The 16,917-nt window shown below is 45.3% G+C and overlaps 1 protein-coding gene across 1 annotated transcript in view; it reads right to left on the reverse strand.

Moving 5' to 3' along the window:
* LOC139262477 (glutamate receptor ionotropic, delta-2-like) overlaps positions 1-16,917 on the reverse strand; it is a 644,533-nt gene that overhangs the window by 298,899 nt on the left and 328,717 nt on the right. The gene's annotated exons all lie outside the window — the stretch shown is intronic.

A 16,917-nucleotide genomic window follows, 5' to 3' on the forward strand; every position in this document is an offset into this window, starting at 1 on the left:
AAACTCTTCATATCCAAACTAATCAACAGGCAATTCTTTTTGAACATCAAAGATACTCACAAAAATTGCTCTGTGGCAACCTCGGTTACTTACAAGGAGCATGAGAAGATTTCTACTTTCATTTCCCACTAAGTTCCAAATCACCCCAACCATTGGCATTTTTATATATAAACACGGGGAAACTATAAGATCTGTTGTTTATCATTTTAGTATAATATAGTTTGTAACTTTTTAGTCAAGCAATTCAGTTTTGTTCAGGCATGCATATGATATGAAAAATGAAATTAAACTCCCACTGTAATTGTATTAGTCTCGTGTTTTGAAAAATTTACTTATATACTTGCTGAATAACAGAGACTACAAATTACAGTAATTAATTTTGAATTTGCAACTAGGCACAAGATTCAACTGATAATGACAAACCAAACCAATCAACATGTTTTACAATACACATAAAAAAATCTATATTGGTCACTTTTCACCGAGCATGCAGATTTACAACTGTATGTTTGTCTATTTGAATCATATTGCAGTTATGTAGCCATAATTGAAATTGGAAATCTGTGCATGCAACCTTGCAAATATATAAATTAATATAATTAGAATAAATTAAAAAATTGTATCTATATCCTTTGTGGTTCTTTAATTACAAGTTTACAGTGCAAATGTATCAGGAAGTTTTATGATCCTACTTTGCCTAAAATGATTAAAGAAGCTGAAAATTATAAACACTGAAAAGATAAAAAAAGTTTGGAGTTTTGTATGGCTGTGAATAATCTGAACATTAATTAGCAATAAAGGCTTTTCCTATTGAAGATTACTGATCTTGACATTACTGTTTTTTGTTCAATTACACAGTGACTGCAAAGTGTTTAATGTCATCGTTATGTTTGGTAATGAATTGGCTATAATCAAACACTTCAGTATGGATTAATTTATACAATAAATAAGATCAATCTAACAGTGCTAAGTTCAGTCAAACTACAAGCTTCGGCCAAAGCAACAACATCTTAAAACCATGGAAATTTATAGCACATTTGGTTCATTGTATCTGTGCTGATTCTTTGCTGCAGCATTCCAAAACTAATTCCACTGTTCTGCACTCTCCCTGTAATCCTGTGTCCTCCTCTCTTTCAAATATGTATCCAATTTTCCCTTAAATGATGCCATGGTTTCTGCCTCAACCACTTCCCGTGGCAAAGCATTCCATGCTCCAAGAACTCTCTGCATAAATACATTTATTCTAATCACTTTCCTCAATCTTTTAGTGACAATTTTAAATTCATGATCGAACAAAAACCTTCATAATTCAGAAAAAAAATCGATTAAAAGTTCCTCTTAGTCTACTGTGCTCCAGTGGAAATATTCCCAGTATCTCAAGTCTCTCCTCATAACTGTAGTTTCCCATTCATAGCATCATCCTGGTGAATCTATGCTGTCTGTTCTCTGGCTTTAATGTCCTTTCTGGAATGGGGTGGCCAAAACCGCACACAGTACTCTAACTGTGGCCTAACCAACATTTTGTACAAATTGATCATTATCTCTGTACTCTTATGTCCTTTTTATAAATACAATGCCATTTTACATCTATATCTACCTGCACATGCATGTCTTTAAACCCTTAAGTCTCTTTGCTCGTTTACACAAGTGTGTGTCCTTCCATTTAATGTTCTTTCCTATTCCTTGTTTTTCCTTACACAATGTATTACCTCACACTTATCCATATTAAATTGCATCTGCCATTCATTAGCCCATTCAGCTAATTTATGTTTTCCTGATGCCTTTTACAATTCTCTTTGCTGTTTGCCAAACCCCATAATTTTCTGTCATCAGCAGATTTCAAAGTTGTAGTTCTAAGCCCAAGTCCCAAGTCAATGATATATGTTGAAAATAAAGGTGGACCAAGCAAAAACCCCTGGGGTATACCATTTCCAACCCTTTTCCAAACAAATAACACCCATTTGCCCTAACTTTGTTTCCTGTTCATTAACCAACTTTCTGTCCATGCTGCTATATTTTGTCTCATACAATACAGCTGATTTTCCTAACAAACCGAGAAGTGAGACAACTTAGCAAACGCATTCTGAAAATCCATATACCCTATCTAAGCAGTTGGTCAATTCCTCAAAAAATCTGTTAAATTTATCAAGCATGACTTGTCGTTAAGAATTCTACAACTGCTGTTCTTGATTAAACCATGCATACTTATATGCTCAATAATTTTACAATAAAATATGGATTCCAGGGGGACAAAATTGCCCCCCTCCATAACCTCCATCACCGCTTCTAAGAGGTGGGAATGCAGCGGCGAGGCCTGATTGACTGGGGGCAGACGGATCGGCTGTCCCAACTAAAATTGCCCCCGGGCCGGAAGCGACAGGAACGGCTTTCTGCTCCGCCTGTTTTCTCATTGCGTCAGACACGTGCCGACCACTCACCGCCCGTAGGTGACCCACTTTCCACCCCAGCACGGAATTGCCCCACAGGAGCAGCACCGCTGCCACTGCCAGCTTTCCCCAGCAGGGAGCTGTCGTGGCTGGGCGGCACATCCGTCCTTAAAGGGGAGGTGGCGCTGCCATGGTCGCCATATTATTTTTTATTATCAGCCGACTGCCAGGTTGGGCCGACAATTATGCCCCGTGGGTTCAGCCAGGCCGCTAACAGGCAGCGTGGCACCCCCTCTTGGGTGTCAGGCAGTTGTCCCACCGAAACCTTCCCTGGTGGCCCAATGGACTTAACTGAAAACTCTGCAGAGTTAGCTGCGCGGTGCTGATGTCTGGTTGGGGCAGCCGACGCACTGCAAGGTCACTTCCGCCCTGCAGCCACCCAGAACACCGCTTCGACCCAAAAAAATATTCTAAGTGGTGAATGTCTCCGATATCTCTGCTCCATGGATTGGGGCAGAGAAAAACTTTTCAAGACGGTAGGTGTGCACCATTTGGGGCGGGGCTCACTTTTGGCTCCCAAGCGTTTGCCCAGAAGTGACATTAGACTAACTGGTCTATTGTTATCTGGTTTATTATTCAACCCTTTTTGAACAAAGGTGATATATTGGCTATTCTCCAGTCCCATGGCACAATTGTATAATTGAGGAGAATTGAAACATTGTGGCCAGAGCCTCTGTTATCTCCTCCCTAACTCCTTTCAACATTGCAGCATGTATTCCATAATTCAAAATATGAAACCACAATTAATGATGATGGGTTACAGAAGAAACTCCTATGTAAAACAGAAGGAGATTTCTAAATCATATGGCAATGACATGGGAGTGGCACAGTATTAATGCTGGATTCACAGTGCTTCTAATTCTGCCTCTATATAAATGGCATCCAAGATTGCAATACATTGCTCAATGTGTGGAAGAAACTTTGAAGGGCCTTTATGGGGGCACATAGCGTGTCCAGTATTAGATCCATCCCTCAGTTTCCTCCATTTGGGAGAACTGGTCCATTATGAGCTGGCAATGTGCAACTCTTGGTCCAGCAGCATCTCTACACTGCCTCCCCCCTGAATGTTGTAGCCATCAAATGGGGAACTTGCCAGTCTAATTTTCATCATCCGCCTCCTCCTCCTGAGGTGGGCATGCAATCCCCACTGGCAATGCCTGGCCCCTCAGGATGGCCAAGTTGTGCAAAATGCAGCACACCACAATGAATTCGTATACCTGTTGACGGGAGTATGGAAAGCTGCCTGGCGGTCCAGGCATCGGTCTGTCTGTAGGAGATGGCATATCTGTCAGGTTAGTTGTTAGTGCAATTGTACATGTGTTTGGTGCTTTCCTATAACTTGCCTAACATTTCAATAGTTTACAGGGTGAGTGGTGTGGAAATAATTTTGTTCATTTAAAATATTGTACTGAAACGAGCTGCTTCCAGTCTTCTCACATACTATTCCTCAGAGAGCTGGAAGTATGAGCATTGGTGCCTGTAAAGCTGTGGGGAGGAAAGCCCTCTTTCCCAGACATCTTCGGCCTCTCCTCATCCGTGGGCCGACATGGCCAAGCGCCCTTCTTCTAGCTTGACACCACCTGGCAATAGCATGGAGCATGATTCACTGTCGAACTAGTAATGCCCACATTAAATTCTCTCACTGAAGTTGTAAGGACACTGTAATGGCAAATAAAAGTGCTGTTTGCAAGTCGGAGCTTCACGCAGCGTGATTTGCACAACCGTTATAGTCAATGTGACCTGCGATGTAAGAACCTCATCCCTCCATTTAAATACACTGCACATACCGCCTGAGAATGCCTAGTTTTTCAGATGTTTCTTGGATCGGACGTTAAATGAGGTGTTAGGGCCGAATTTTGCATCTGGTGCGGAAGTGGAGTGTTGCACGATGATTGATTTCATGATCTCAGTGAAACTAGACACCAGTGTGGTAAGTTCTTGCGCCGCTGCAAACCATGAGCTGAATTTGCCAGCTGGGCGGTAAAAGCTGGATGCCTAGAAACACCATTTACCGCCCCTCCAGGGTGCAAACTGAGGCACAACCGAGCCAAAAGTACAGCTCACTGTCTGCCAGTTGTGTTTTTCTTTTATTTCTTTGGCCCCAGAACCATCACTGGTAGCAATGAGTTTCCAGTGATAATTCCAACTCCCATATCTGAGATGCTTGGAAGAGGAGGAGGAGGAAATGTCAGGCAGTTCAGGCTGTATGAGGGGTGTTTCGTGCCCATTTGTTAGTACCTGTACACGCACATCTGCTGGCAGAAGTGAACATACCTTACTTTGATAAACGATAAGTGGATGGAGAAGCTCCAATTCTGATGCTGGATGTGCCAGAAGAGTGAATGGCACAGATATGCCTGAATGCCTGACAAACCAATATACTGAATGTCCTCCAAAAGCCCCGCAATTAGAGCATGTAATGCTTCATGTGGTACTGCATGAAAGAAGGCATACCAGGGTGAAAACCAGCCAGAAATATGTGATTTGCTGCACCTGCCAAGTTGCCACCAATCATATTTGCAAGCACTGTCACACCTACCTGACAACAACTGTGGGCACTGTTGTCACGGGATGTGGGTCAGCTAAAAGCCAAATGCAAAACTTTATCATCTGCTGTAATGATAATAACTAGCATAGGGCTAGCAGAGCTGGTAACCATATCAGTGAGCTGCAAATTTAAGCCTGCCTCCATTTCCATCTAGGCATGCTGGAATGTGACTGTATGGGGATGGTGCCATGGAGTGGCACAGGAATGAACTTATTCACAACCACATCATGCAGTATTACCTGCTCTCCAGCAGCCATTAAACAGGAGTCAAATGCTGCACTGCATATTATTAGCCTGAAGACTCATGTCTGGATGTGTGGGGAGAGAAATATGGCTCTGTAGCTCCCATTTTTTAGGTGCTACATAGCCTCCTAACAGTGGTAAATGACATCCGAGATGTATGTCCAACAGGAGGTGTGCCGGACACCATCTTGGTAAAGAGGTTTGTGCACAGGCACCTAATGACCCCTGGCAGCATGCAGAGCAAGCAGATTATGACATCAATCAGTGTACAACTCTGATCTCTGATTTAACACTTTAGCTACCATTTTCGAATGCCTTGCTGCAGCCTACGCACTGTCTTAACCTTGCACAGATAAACACGGCATTAAATGGCATGAAGGACTGCCGCCCCCCCCCCCCCCCAACCCCCAACAGTGCTGTTGAAAGAGATCACAAAATACTTACAGGTTAGTTGTTGGTGCAATTGCCAGAGACAAACAAGCGGAGTGAGCACAAGAGTTTGCACAATTTGCAGGACTACCCATGGTGCAGGTTGCCATTGACAGCACGCACATTGCCTTGCATGCTCCTCATCTGAACTTAGCCATTTTCGTTAATCGAAAGGGATTCCACTCCCTCACTGTGCAGCTTGTATGCGACCACAGGCAGCGTATCATGCAGGTGAATGCCCGTTAGCATGGCGGTAGTCATGGATTCCTTCAAACTATGGCAGTCCTCTGTACCACCTGTATTTTACCCACCATGGCATGTCAAAAGCTGACTACTGGACGACAAGGGTTATCCACTCATGGCATGACTCATGATGCTGGTCCGGAACCCTCAAGTGCACAGCAGGTCTACAATGAGAGACATACTACCACCAGGAACATTATAGAACATACCATCAATGTCCTCAAACAACATTTCTGCTGTCTGGACTGCTCTGGAGAAGCCCTGCAGTACTCAGCTGGGTGGATATCAGAATTTGTGGTAGAATGCTGCATGCTGCTTAACCTGGCATTATTAGGGAACAGCCCTCGTCACCATCTATCAGACAAGGAACTGAGGAGCAGGAATACGAAGAGGAAGAGGAGGAAGTGGAACATGAAGTGGAGGAACAGAAAGAAGAAGGGAAGATACAACGTAGACAGCCCCTTTCTGCCCAGGCTCTACGTGATATAATTAATGAGTGATACCAGTAACCTCAACCATACCTCCCCATTCACCAACAGTCTCACGCTCCTTCCCTTTCCTCTATCTCTGACCATCCTCTTTCCAAAAACACAAACATAAAATCACCATAAAATACACATTCAAATCCAAATTTATAAATTCAATCATTACATGAGGCAAACAAAAATAACCTAATCACTCTTGTGCATTCCTTAGTGCCCGTCTTCCATGTATCTTTGTCTCTCCTCGTGCTCCTATGAGGTGCTTCCCCAGTGGCAGCATGGGTTATGGAAGGCTGCTGACCTCCAATTGAGGAGACTGCAGATGGCCTGGAGGGCAGCCTGGAGCAGCTCTGGGCCTAGAAGGCCCAACTTCAGACTGTGCCATCTCAGCCTGGGCTGCAGCAGGTTGAGCTGGCTGACAGGCAACAGCAAGGGCACTGGCGGAGCGGCAAGGGTGGGATCAGGAATGCTGTCCTGAGAGAGGAAAGCATATTTGTGCTTCATGGAGCCACTGCTGCTCTCCTGGGGCAATGCCTCAACAATCTTACTGATTTGTTGGAGAAAAGATTGCTAGATTGCTGTGATGCTCTGGAAGACCATTTGAATAGTGGTATCCAAACCCACGTTGGCAGCAGTGCAAGCTTGCAAGGCAGCAGTCTAATATTCCCCAGCAGTACTCAGCCCATTGATGGAAGCTGTGTGCTGCACTGTGACATCGGGCATCAGATACTGTTTCAAGCTGGGTTCCACAGGTGTGCTGATGGAGGTGACCACCCATCCCACGATGGAAAGCATGAGCTCTGAGGTTTGTGCAAAGCCTTTTGCCAAGTTGGTGTTGGACTCCTCCATGCTCCTTGACATTGAGCGCAGGTTTTCTTGCAGGCTTTCCAGTGCACCAAACATTTGGTTATGTACACCCATCAGCCTTCTTCTGTAGCCTGGCCCATCGAAGTCCTCATCTGACTATTCTGCAGCAGAAGTAGTGTACAATCTCACCCTCCATCGAGCTGGCACCTGCCCCCTCCTTTCCTCCTGCCCCCTGATTTCCTCCTGCCCCCTCCTTTCCTCCTGCCCTCTCCTTTCCTCCTGCCCCCTCCTTTTCTCCTGCCCCCTCCTTTTCTCCTGCCCATTCCTTTCCTCCTGCCCCCTCCTTTCCTCCTGCCCCCTCCTTTCCTCCTGCCCTCTCCTTTCCTCCTGCCTCCTCCTTTCCTCCTGCCCCCTCCTTTCCTCCTGCCCTCTCCTTTCCTCCTGCCCCCTCCTTTCCTCCTGCCCCCTCCTTTCCTCCTGCCCTCTCCTTTCCTCCTGCCCCCTCCTTTCCTCCTGCCCTCTCCTTTCCTCCTGCCTCCTCCTTTCCTCCTGCCTCCTCCTTTCCTCCTGCCCCCTCCTTTCCTCCTGCCTCCTCCTTTCCTCCTGCCCCCTCCTTTCCTCCTGCCCTAACCTTTCCTCCTGCCCCTTCCTTTCCTCCTGCCCTAACCTTTCCTCCTGCCCTATCCTTTCCTCCTCCGCCCTCCTTTCCTCCTGCCCTAACCTTTCCTCCTGCCCTCCTTTCTTCCTGCCCTGGCTCCTGTGCACATGCCCAGTGTCTCAAAACATGCAGCTATCTCATCTATCCTAGCCTCTAAAGTACGCGCAGTGTCAGTATCTAAGCTGGTGGCTGCTTGTTTAAGATCGAGTGATGGTGTCTCTTCATCATCATCGTCTTCTTCCTCTTCCTCCACTGACTGAGAAGGCTCCAGTTCTTGGGTATCTGAAATGAAAAAGGGAAACGTGTTGGGTTGTGGTGAGGGGAGAGAAGAAAATAAGAACTGCATGCATACACTATCTGCAGCTTCTAAGTCAGAAGAGAGCATGAAGAAGGAGAAGTGGGATTGGAGATGGGGGATTAGGTCATCGATTGCTTCAGCCCCACCAGTGGCCATGACCTCAAGACGGCCAGCACTGTCTCCTCCATGGGAGTTAAAACATGTAGGCGTACTTGTTCTCCTCCAGTTCTTTGCTGTTGCCTGCTATTATGCGCCACTTTTTCCTGCAGGAAAGAGGGAAGTGTGTCAGTGAGTGTTCTGCAATATGTTTGGGTGATGTGGCTGTCATGGCTGAATAGCTCCAGTGCATGTGAGCTGCGAGTTGTGGGTGCGAGGTTTGGGACAATGATAAGTGTGTGAGGGTGAGCTAACGCATTTGAATTTTAGGGTTGTGTACTGATTGATAGAGATTCGTCAAGCACGACCTGGACGACATTCAGGCTTGGGTTGATAAGTGCCAAATAACATTGACACCACACAAGTGCCAGGCCATGACGATCTCCAACAAGTCAGCATTTAGCCACCAGTCCTTGATATTCAATGGCATTACCATCACCGAATCCCCCAACATCAAATAGCTCCAGCAACACTCAAGAAGCTCGACACCATCCAGGACAAAGCAACCCATCCACCACCTTAAACATTCATTCCCTCCACCACATGTGGCTACAGTGTGTACTATCTATAAGATACACTGCAACAACTCGCCAAGGCTTCTTCGACAGCGCCTCCCAAACCCATGACCTCTACAATCTAGAAGGGGACAAAGGCAGCAGGTGTATGGTAACACCACCACCTTCAAGTTCCCCTCCAAGTCACCCTGACTTGAAAATATATAGCCATTCCATCATAGTCATTGGGTCAAAATTCTGGGCCTCCCTCCCTAACAGCACCGTGGAAGTATATTCACTATGCAAACTACAGCGGTTCAAGTAGGCAGCTCACCATGACCTTCCCAAGGGGAATTAATGATGGACAATAAATGCTGGCCTTGCCAGTGACGCCCATATTTTTTTAAAAGATTGTTGATAGATGGGTTATGAGGTGTAGAGAATTGAGCAGTGGATGAAGCTCCTGGTGTAATTGGTACGATATGTCATTTGAAGATGAGCTCACTCACCTTGACAACTCGTGTGAGATCATTAAACTTCTTCTCGCACTGCATCCATGTTCTTGGAGCAATACTCCTGACATTGACCTCCACCGCTGCTCGTTCCCACTGCCTCCTGAGCATCTGTCTGGAGGGCCTCCTGCCTCCCTGCAGATATAGGGCATCTCTCCTTCTTTCCAGCTCTTCCACCAAGATCTCTAGTGAAGTGTCTGAGAAACCTTGGTGCATGCTCTCTCACATATTCAGCTTTCGCTCAAATTATCAGAGCACAGATTCAGTTTTCAAATGATTCGTACCATGTCTTGCAGCCACAATGCCCCTCCCCTTTAAGAGATGCAGGCTGCTGTAAGTTGTCCTAGCCACTCATGATATCGGGACATCCGCTGATGTGTGCAGCCAATGAACCGTGCCAATGAACAGCTGGCTGTACGCAACAATCATGTAAAGCAGCAGGCACAAAATTAACACGCTGCCTTCAACCCAATGAATGGGCACGAGTAATCGAGTACCACGATCTCCACGTCCATTTTCGGGGGTTAGCCAATTTCTCACCCCTGGATTCTTTTTGCTTCATTTTTGGCCTGTTACTTCAGAATTTTTGTCACCCTTTTGCGATACTTCCCTTTAATTATCTCCATGCCATTAAATTTGACCTACACTCAATTTTCCACTCCCATCACTGCACCTACCCAAATGTTCATCTCTTATTAATTATGCAAATAGCCTGACCAAGGAAGTTTGAGAACGATTAACACTTTACCATTTTAGCATGATTAACCATTTAGAACTGATTTACACAAGACCCCAACTCTGCAAACTAATTATTCAAGGTAATATGCCTTACATTAAGAGAACTGAGAAAGGAGGATGATGGGAATGACGATAGGTGGAAGAGGTCATCTTTACAAAAAATTAATGAATAATTGATCTTTTGTCTTAATTTCACATCTTCTCCACCTGCGATTAGCAATTATAAAGCAACTCAAATGGGTTGGGGAGAGATCTGTCTAACTCAGCTTCACACTGTTAGTCATCTTGGAAAGTAGTGTACCTCATCATATGTGGTAATAGCATATTGATCTTAAATTGATTAGCTCCTCTATTAAAATTGTCAACAGAGACATTTCATATGAATATGTTAAACATTCATATGCTTATATTTCACAGCATGATTTCATTCCAAATAATTTTCAGACAGTAAACATAATGAAACCATGGAAACCTTGACACATATTAATGCAGCAAGATAAACAGTCATAAAAAAGGTTTCTTTTCATGTATATATGCTTAGGCTTACTAGTCACCAGGTGGCGCCACTGTCGGAGGTCATTGGGCTATACGCACGTGTGTGCGGCCCAGGTATAAAAGACAAACCATCATTTAATGTAATCATTGTGGGCCCTAATAAAGCAGAGCCAGGTTTGACCCTGTGTTAGTTTACAGTATTCAGTCTATCGAGTTATTACATACATAACATTTGGCGACGAGGTAACTTGAGAATCTTCGCATGCAAAAATGAGCACAATTGGAATTCTGGATAGATTCGTGGAGGGAGAGGACTGGGCAGATTTTGTAGCTCACCTGGACCAGTACTTCGTGGCCAACAAAATGGAGGAACCCACTGACGCAGTTAGGCGCAGGGCGGTCTTCTTCATGGTTTGTGATCTGAAAATCTATGGACTCATAAAGAATCTTTTCTCGCCTACAAGTCCAATTGACTAGGACTATGAGGAATTGTGTGTTCTGGTACGTGACCATCTCAAACCAGAAGAAGGTGTCATTATCTCATGATATCGATTCTACATGCATGTTCGTTCTGAGGGCCAGGATGCGTTGGAATTCGTTGCTGACCTAAGACGTCTAACTGGACCGTGTAAGTTTGAAAACGCATTGGGAGACATGCTGCGGACTTCTTTGTAATCAGCATCAACCACGAGGTGATCCTGCGTAAGCTACTGGCAGCGGAGACACTGGATTTGAGCAAGGCCATCACAATTGTCCAGGCATGCATGACGACGGACAAAAAGTTAAAAGCAGATATCATTGGAAAATCGGAACTTGACAAATATTGTAAACAAGATAGTATCGTCGTTTGGCAGAGCTGCATATGGCAGGGCCTACACGACTGCGTATGCGAAATCTGTGGCTGTCCAAAGTCCACCGTGTTGGCGTTGTAGGGGCAATCATCGGCCTCATCAGTGTCGGTTTAAACAGTACATTTGTAAATGCTGTTTGAGACTGGGGCATCTCCAGCGCATGTGTCCGCAACTGAGCAAGCGTGCTGCATTACCAAATGGAGGATGATGACCAGTATAGTGCAGATCCGGTTATGCAATCTGAGATACCAGAGGAGGAAGTGTATGGACTGTATTCGTTCCTAACAAAAATCCAACTGATTATGATTAATGTGAAACTTAACGGTGTGCCGGTACCGATGGAATTGGACACGGGTGCGAGTCAATCAATAATGAGCCAGAGGACATTCGACAAGCTGTGGGATACAAAGGCTGTGAAGCCTAAGCTGAGTCAAGTCAATGCCAAGTTGAGTACGTACACTAAAGACCTCATAACGGTGATTGGCAGTGCAGTAGTCAAGGTGTCGTATGATGGTGCAGTTCATGATTTACCGTTATGGATTGTTCCAGGCAATGGTCCAAAGCTGTTTGGCAGGAATTGGCTAGAAAAAAATCAAATGGAATTGGAACGATACCAAAGTGTTGTTGTCAGAGGATGATACTTCATGTGTTCAAGTGCTGAGCAAGTTCCCCTCGCTGTTTGAACTAGGCATCAGCAATTTCACCAGAGCCAAGATGCAGATCCATGTGGACTCGGATGCAAGACCCGTCCATCATAAAGCTCGGGCGGTTCCGTACATGATGAGGGAGAAGGTCGAAATCGAACTTGACAGACTCCAGCATGAAGGGGTCATATCACCGGTCGAATTTAACGAATGGGCCAGCCCCATTGTTCCTGTGTTTAAGAGTGATTTGTGGAGACTACAAGGTTATGATCAACCGAGTTTCGAAACAGGATCAATACCCGTTACCAAAGGCTGATGACCTGTTTGCAACGCTAGCCGGGGGAAAGTTGTTCACTAAACTGGATTTGACATCGGCCTTCATGACACAGAAGCTGGTCGAGATGTCGAAGAAACTTATGTGCATCAACACTCATAAAGGACTGTTTATCTACAACAGGTGTCCTTTCGGAATTCGCTTGGCTACAGCCATATTTCAGAGGAACATGGAGAGTCTACTGAAGTCTGTCCCTAGAACCATCATGTTCCAAGATGACATCCTGGCCATGGGTCGTGACATTTGAACCTGGAAGTGGTTCTACATCGTCTGGACAAAGTGGTACACAGACTGAAACGTTCTAAGTGCATCTTCATGGCACCGGAAGTCGAATTCCTGGGGAGGAAAATTGCTGCTGACAGCATCAGGCCACAGACCTAAAACCATGGCCATCAAAAATGCACCCAAGCCTCAGAATGTGATGGAGCTGCATTTGTTCCTTGGTCTACTCAACTACTTCGGTAATTTCCTACCTAGATTGATCACTTCATTAGAGCCGCTGCACATGCTGTTAAGAAAAGGCGACAACTGGGTTTGAGGTGTGTCTCAAGGTAGAGATTTTGATAAAGCTACTAATCTGCTTTGCTCTAACAAGCTGCTGGTACATTATGATCTGTGTAAGCGTCTAGTATATGGCCTGTGATGCTTCGTCATATGGAGTTGGTTGCATGCTCCAATAAACTAATGAGTCGGGTAAATTACAACCTGTTGCGTATGCTTCTAAAACTTTAACTACAGCACGGTAGAAAAAGAACATTAGCCTGTGTGTATGGGGTTTAAAAGATGCATCAGTATCTGTTTGGTCTTCGGTTTGAACTGGAAACAGATCACAAGCCACTCATTTCATCGGTATTTATACCTTTGTTTTCCAAAAACAATGTATCATCCCGCATCCAGAGGTGGGCGCTGACATTATCTGCCTATGATTATGTCATTCGCCATAGACCTGGCACCGAGAATTGTGCCGATGCACTGAGCCATCTGCTGTTGCCCACACCGGAGGTGGAGACGCCACAACCTGCAGACCTACAGTTAGTTAGGGATGCTTTTGAAAGTGAAGGAACCCCTGTCACGGCTCAACAAGTTAAGACCTGGACCAGCCAGGACCCGATATTATCGGTTGTGAAACGTTGTGTCCTTTGTGGTGATTGGTCTGCCATACGCAAGCAAATGGGTGATGAGTCCAAACCTTACAACAGTTGAAAAGCCGCACTATCCATTCAGTCAGATTGTTTACTGTTGGGTAATCGTGTTGTTATGCCGAAGAAAGGCAGAGAGAAATTTGTACATGATCTACATAGCACTCATCCCGGTATTGTCATGATGAAAGCCATTGCCAGGTTTCATATATAGTGGCCTGGAATTGACTCTGATCTGGAATCATGTGTGCATCAGTGCAACACTTGCATGCAGCTAAGTAAAGGACTAGTGGAATCGTCGCTGGGTCTGTGGTCGTGGCCATCCAAACCATGGTCCAGGATCCACATCGACTTTGCAGGTGCCTTCCTGGGAAAGATGTTTATAGTTGTGGTGGATGCATATTCCAAGTGGATAGAGTGTATAATCATGTCATCCAGTACATCCACAGCTACCATTGAGAGCCTTCGTGTCATGTTTGTCACTCATGGTCTGCCCGACATCATTGTAAGCGGCAACGGACCTTGCTTCACTAGTCTGGAGTTTCAAGAGTTCAAACATGTGAGGTCAGCACCATTCAAATCCACATCTAATGGTCAAGCAGAGCATGCTGTCCAAACCATCAAGCAGAGTATGAAACATATAACTCAAGGTTCACTGCAGACTCGCTTGTCATGCATTTTGCTTAGTTACAGAACAAGACCCCACACGCTTACTGGGGCCTCCCTACTGAACTATTAATGAAGAGATGTCTCAAGTCCAAGCTCTCTCTTGTCCACCCTGACTTGAACGATCATGTTGAATACAGACATCAAAGTCAGCAGTGGTATCATGATCGTGCTGCTGTGTCACGTGACATTTCTGTTAATGATCAGTGCCCAACCAACCTATTCTCAGTCATCAGAGCACTCCGCTGTCATCAATGAATCTGAACTTTCAATCCCTGACATGGTCATTGATACTCCCATCAGATCAGCTACCCAGCTCCTAGTCATAACAGACTCAAAACGCTCGCACAAGGCTGGAGTTGAACTGAAACAATCAACTCGGGAGCGGACCGTCTCAATTTGTAAAAAGACTGACTAATATCTTAAAGGGGGATATTGTCATGTATGTATGCTTGGAGTTACTAGCCACTATCGGAGGTCATTGGGCTGTACGCATGTGTGTGTGGCCCAGGTATAAAAGGCAAGCCATCATGTAATGCAGTCACTTTGGGCCCTAATAAAGCAGAACCAGGTTTGTATCTGTGTTAGTTTACAGTATTCAGTCTATCGAGTTACTACATACATAACATTTCTATACATACTTAATGATGAATAATTTATCTTCTGCACTATTGCTTATGGACCAAAGTAATTAAAAATAAATTCTGTAACTGCTTCTACTTGTTTTTCCAGTCTTCAATGCTTACCCGATCTGGACAGTGCAGGAAGCTGCTCACCCGAGGCAAAGCTTATATCTGAGCCTTACTGCAGAGGTCACAGATGATGACTTTGACAACCCAGACTATGGAAGACGAGTGGTGGAAGTACACCAGGAATCTCTACAATGTTCTGTGTGCCTCCCTCTCTGACTTTTACCTCTCTTTCTATCAGTCACATGATGAGGCAGAAATTGGTCAATGTCCCTTTTTGGGTGCCGAACCTGCGATGCGCAAGAATATTTTCCTTTCCTCACCTCCCCACAGCTCTGCCACCTTTCCCACTACATCCACACTATTTGAGCATGACAAGCACATCCTCAAAACATCTCACTAGGCTACCACTGACACACTTCTTTCATCTTGCAGGACAAGCTGCTGCATCATTCAAGGGGGCAGGTGCACACAGGAGGAGGGAGAGCCTATATCCATCCCTACTTGAAGAGGAAGTCCTAGACATCATGGGCAGCAGGCGAGTCTAGTCAGGTTGGTGATCGTGTCCCGCAGGGATTTTGTGCTTCAGTCTCTTTACCTTCCCCCTCCAATCTCACCCTACACACTCTGCATGACCAAGTGCAGCTCTTTCAGCAGCTATTAATCTGATTATCCTTGGCACTAACTGCCCTTCTCTTCCATTTCAGGTCCTATAGGGCCCTACGTGAGCACCGGAAGAGGAGCGCAGCACTATGCAAAAAAAGTCACTCATCCTTATCCTTACAGGCACCAGTACAGATACTGACACCATGCATATGTTAGAGGATAGGTTAGATAGGTCTGCACAGGGAGATCCACCCAGTACTAGTGTGCTGGATCAATGACAGGGACATTGGATAGCGCAGGAAGCAGCTTACCCGAGCGGAAGCGTCTCCGAGCTCTGCTGCAGAGAACAGAAATGGATGTCCTAAAGGGCCCACACTATAGAAGAAGACTGATGGATGTACACCAAGAACTTCTAGGTGCACTGGGTTGCCAACCAGTTGGGTCAGATTGCGATGACCACCACCAAGTTTCAGCAGTGTCTGTCCAGAGCTCCTCGAGAACACCCACCATGGCCATTCCAAGTTCCCTCAGTGGAATTTTAGCAGCCTTCCACCTCCCAAGCTCCAGCCACAGGAAACTACATCATAGGAGCACCAGAATAGGTAAAGAGCACAGAAGTTTGGCACCAGGGCTTTGCACAAGAGTGATTTGCAGTTATTCCTTGTTAATTTTGTGAAATAATGAAATCATTACTGTCTTGCTGTTGTTGTTCTTCATTTAACTGGGCTGTTGGTTTAATTTTCATGCTCATGGTAAGGTGAGATGAGAGGAAGTTTACACTTGGAAGGCATTAATGTTGTGAGTTTAGGGACTTTGGTGAGATGGGAGTGTTGGTGCATTGGGGAAGGGAGGGATTGTGCAGGTTTACCTGTCCTTATTTATTTGCTGCCCAACAGCTTTGGCAGCTGTTGTGAATGACCACATTCCCCCATCTTCCTCATCATCCTCATATTCTTCATCATCTTCAGGCTCCTGCACTTCTTCTTACACAGCTAGTTTCAAGGGTTGGCTCCTTTGGAGGGCAAAGTTAAGAAGTATGCAGCAAATGACCACAAATTTGGAGATGTGATCCAGGGTGCACTGCAGAACTCCTCCGAATGGTCAAGGCAGTGGCATCTCCTCTGATGGTCTACTCAATCAGCATTCTGGAGGACACAAAGCTCTGATTATCGCGCTCCTCGGGTTCTGTGCTCTGGCTCCTGACGGGAATCATGAGCCATGTTCTCAGGACATAATCCTTGTCCCCCAGCAGCTAGCTCGACACTCAATGGTCTGCGTGGAATGGAAGCAAACCTGAGGACTGGGAGAAATTTAGAATTCAGCAGAGGAGGACAAAGGGTTAATTAGGAGGGGGAAAATAGAGTATGAGAGGAAGCTTGCAAGGAACATAAAAATTGACTTCAAAAGCTTCTATAGGTATGTGAAGAGAAAAAGATTA

The sequence above is a fragment of the Pristiophorus japonicus genome, chromosome 4 (genome assembly GCF_044704955.1).
Source record: "Pristiophorus japonicus isolate sPriJap1 chromosome 4, sPriJap1.hap1, whole genome shotgun sequence".
Taxonomy (NCBI): Eukaryota; Metazoa; Chordata; class Chondrichthyes; family Pristiophoridae; genus Pristiophorus; species Pristiophorus japonicus.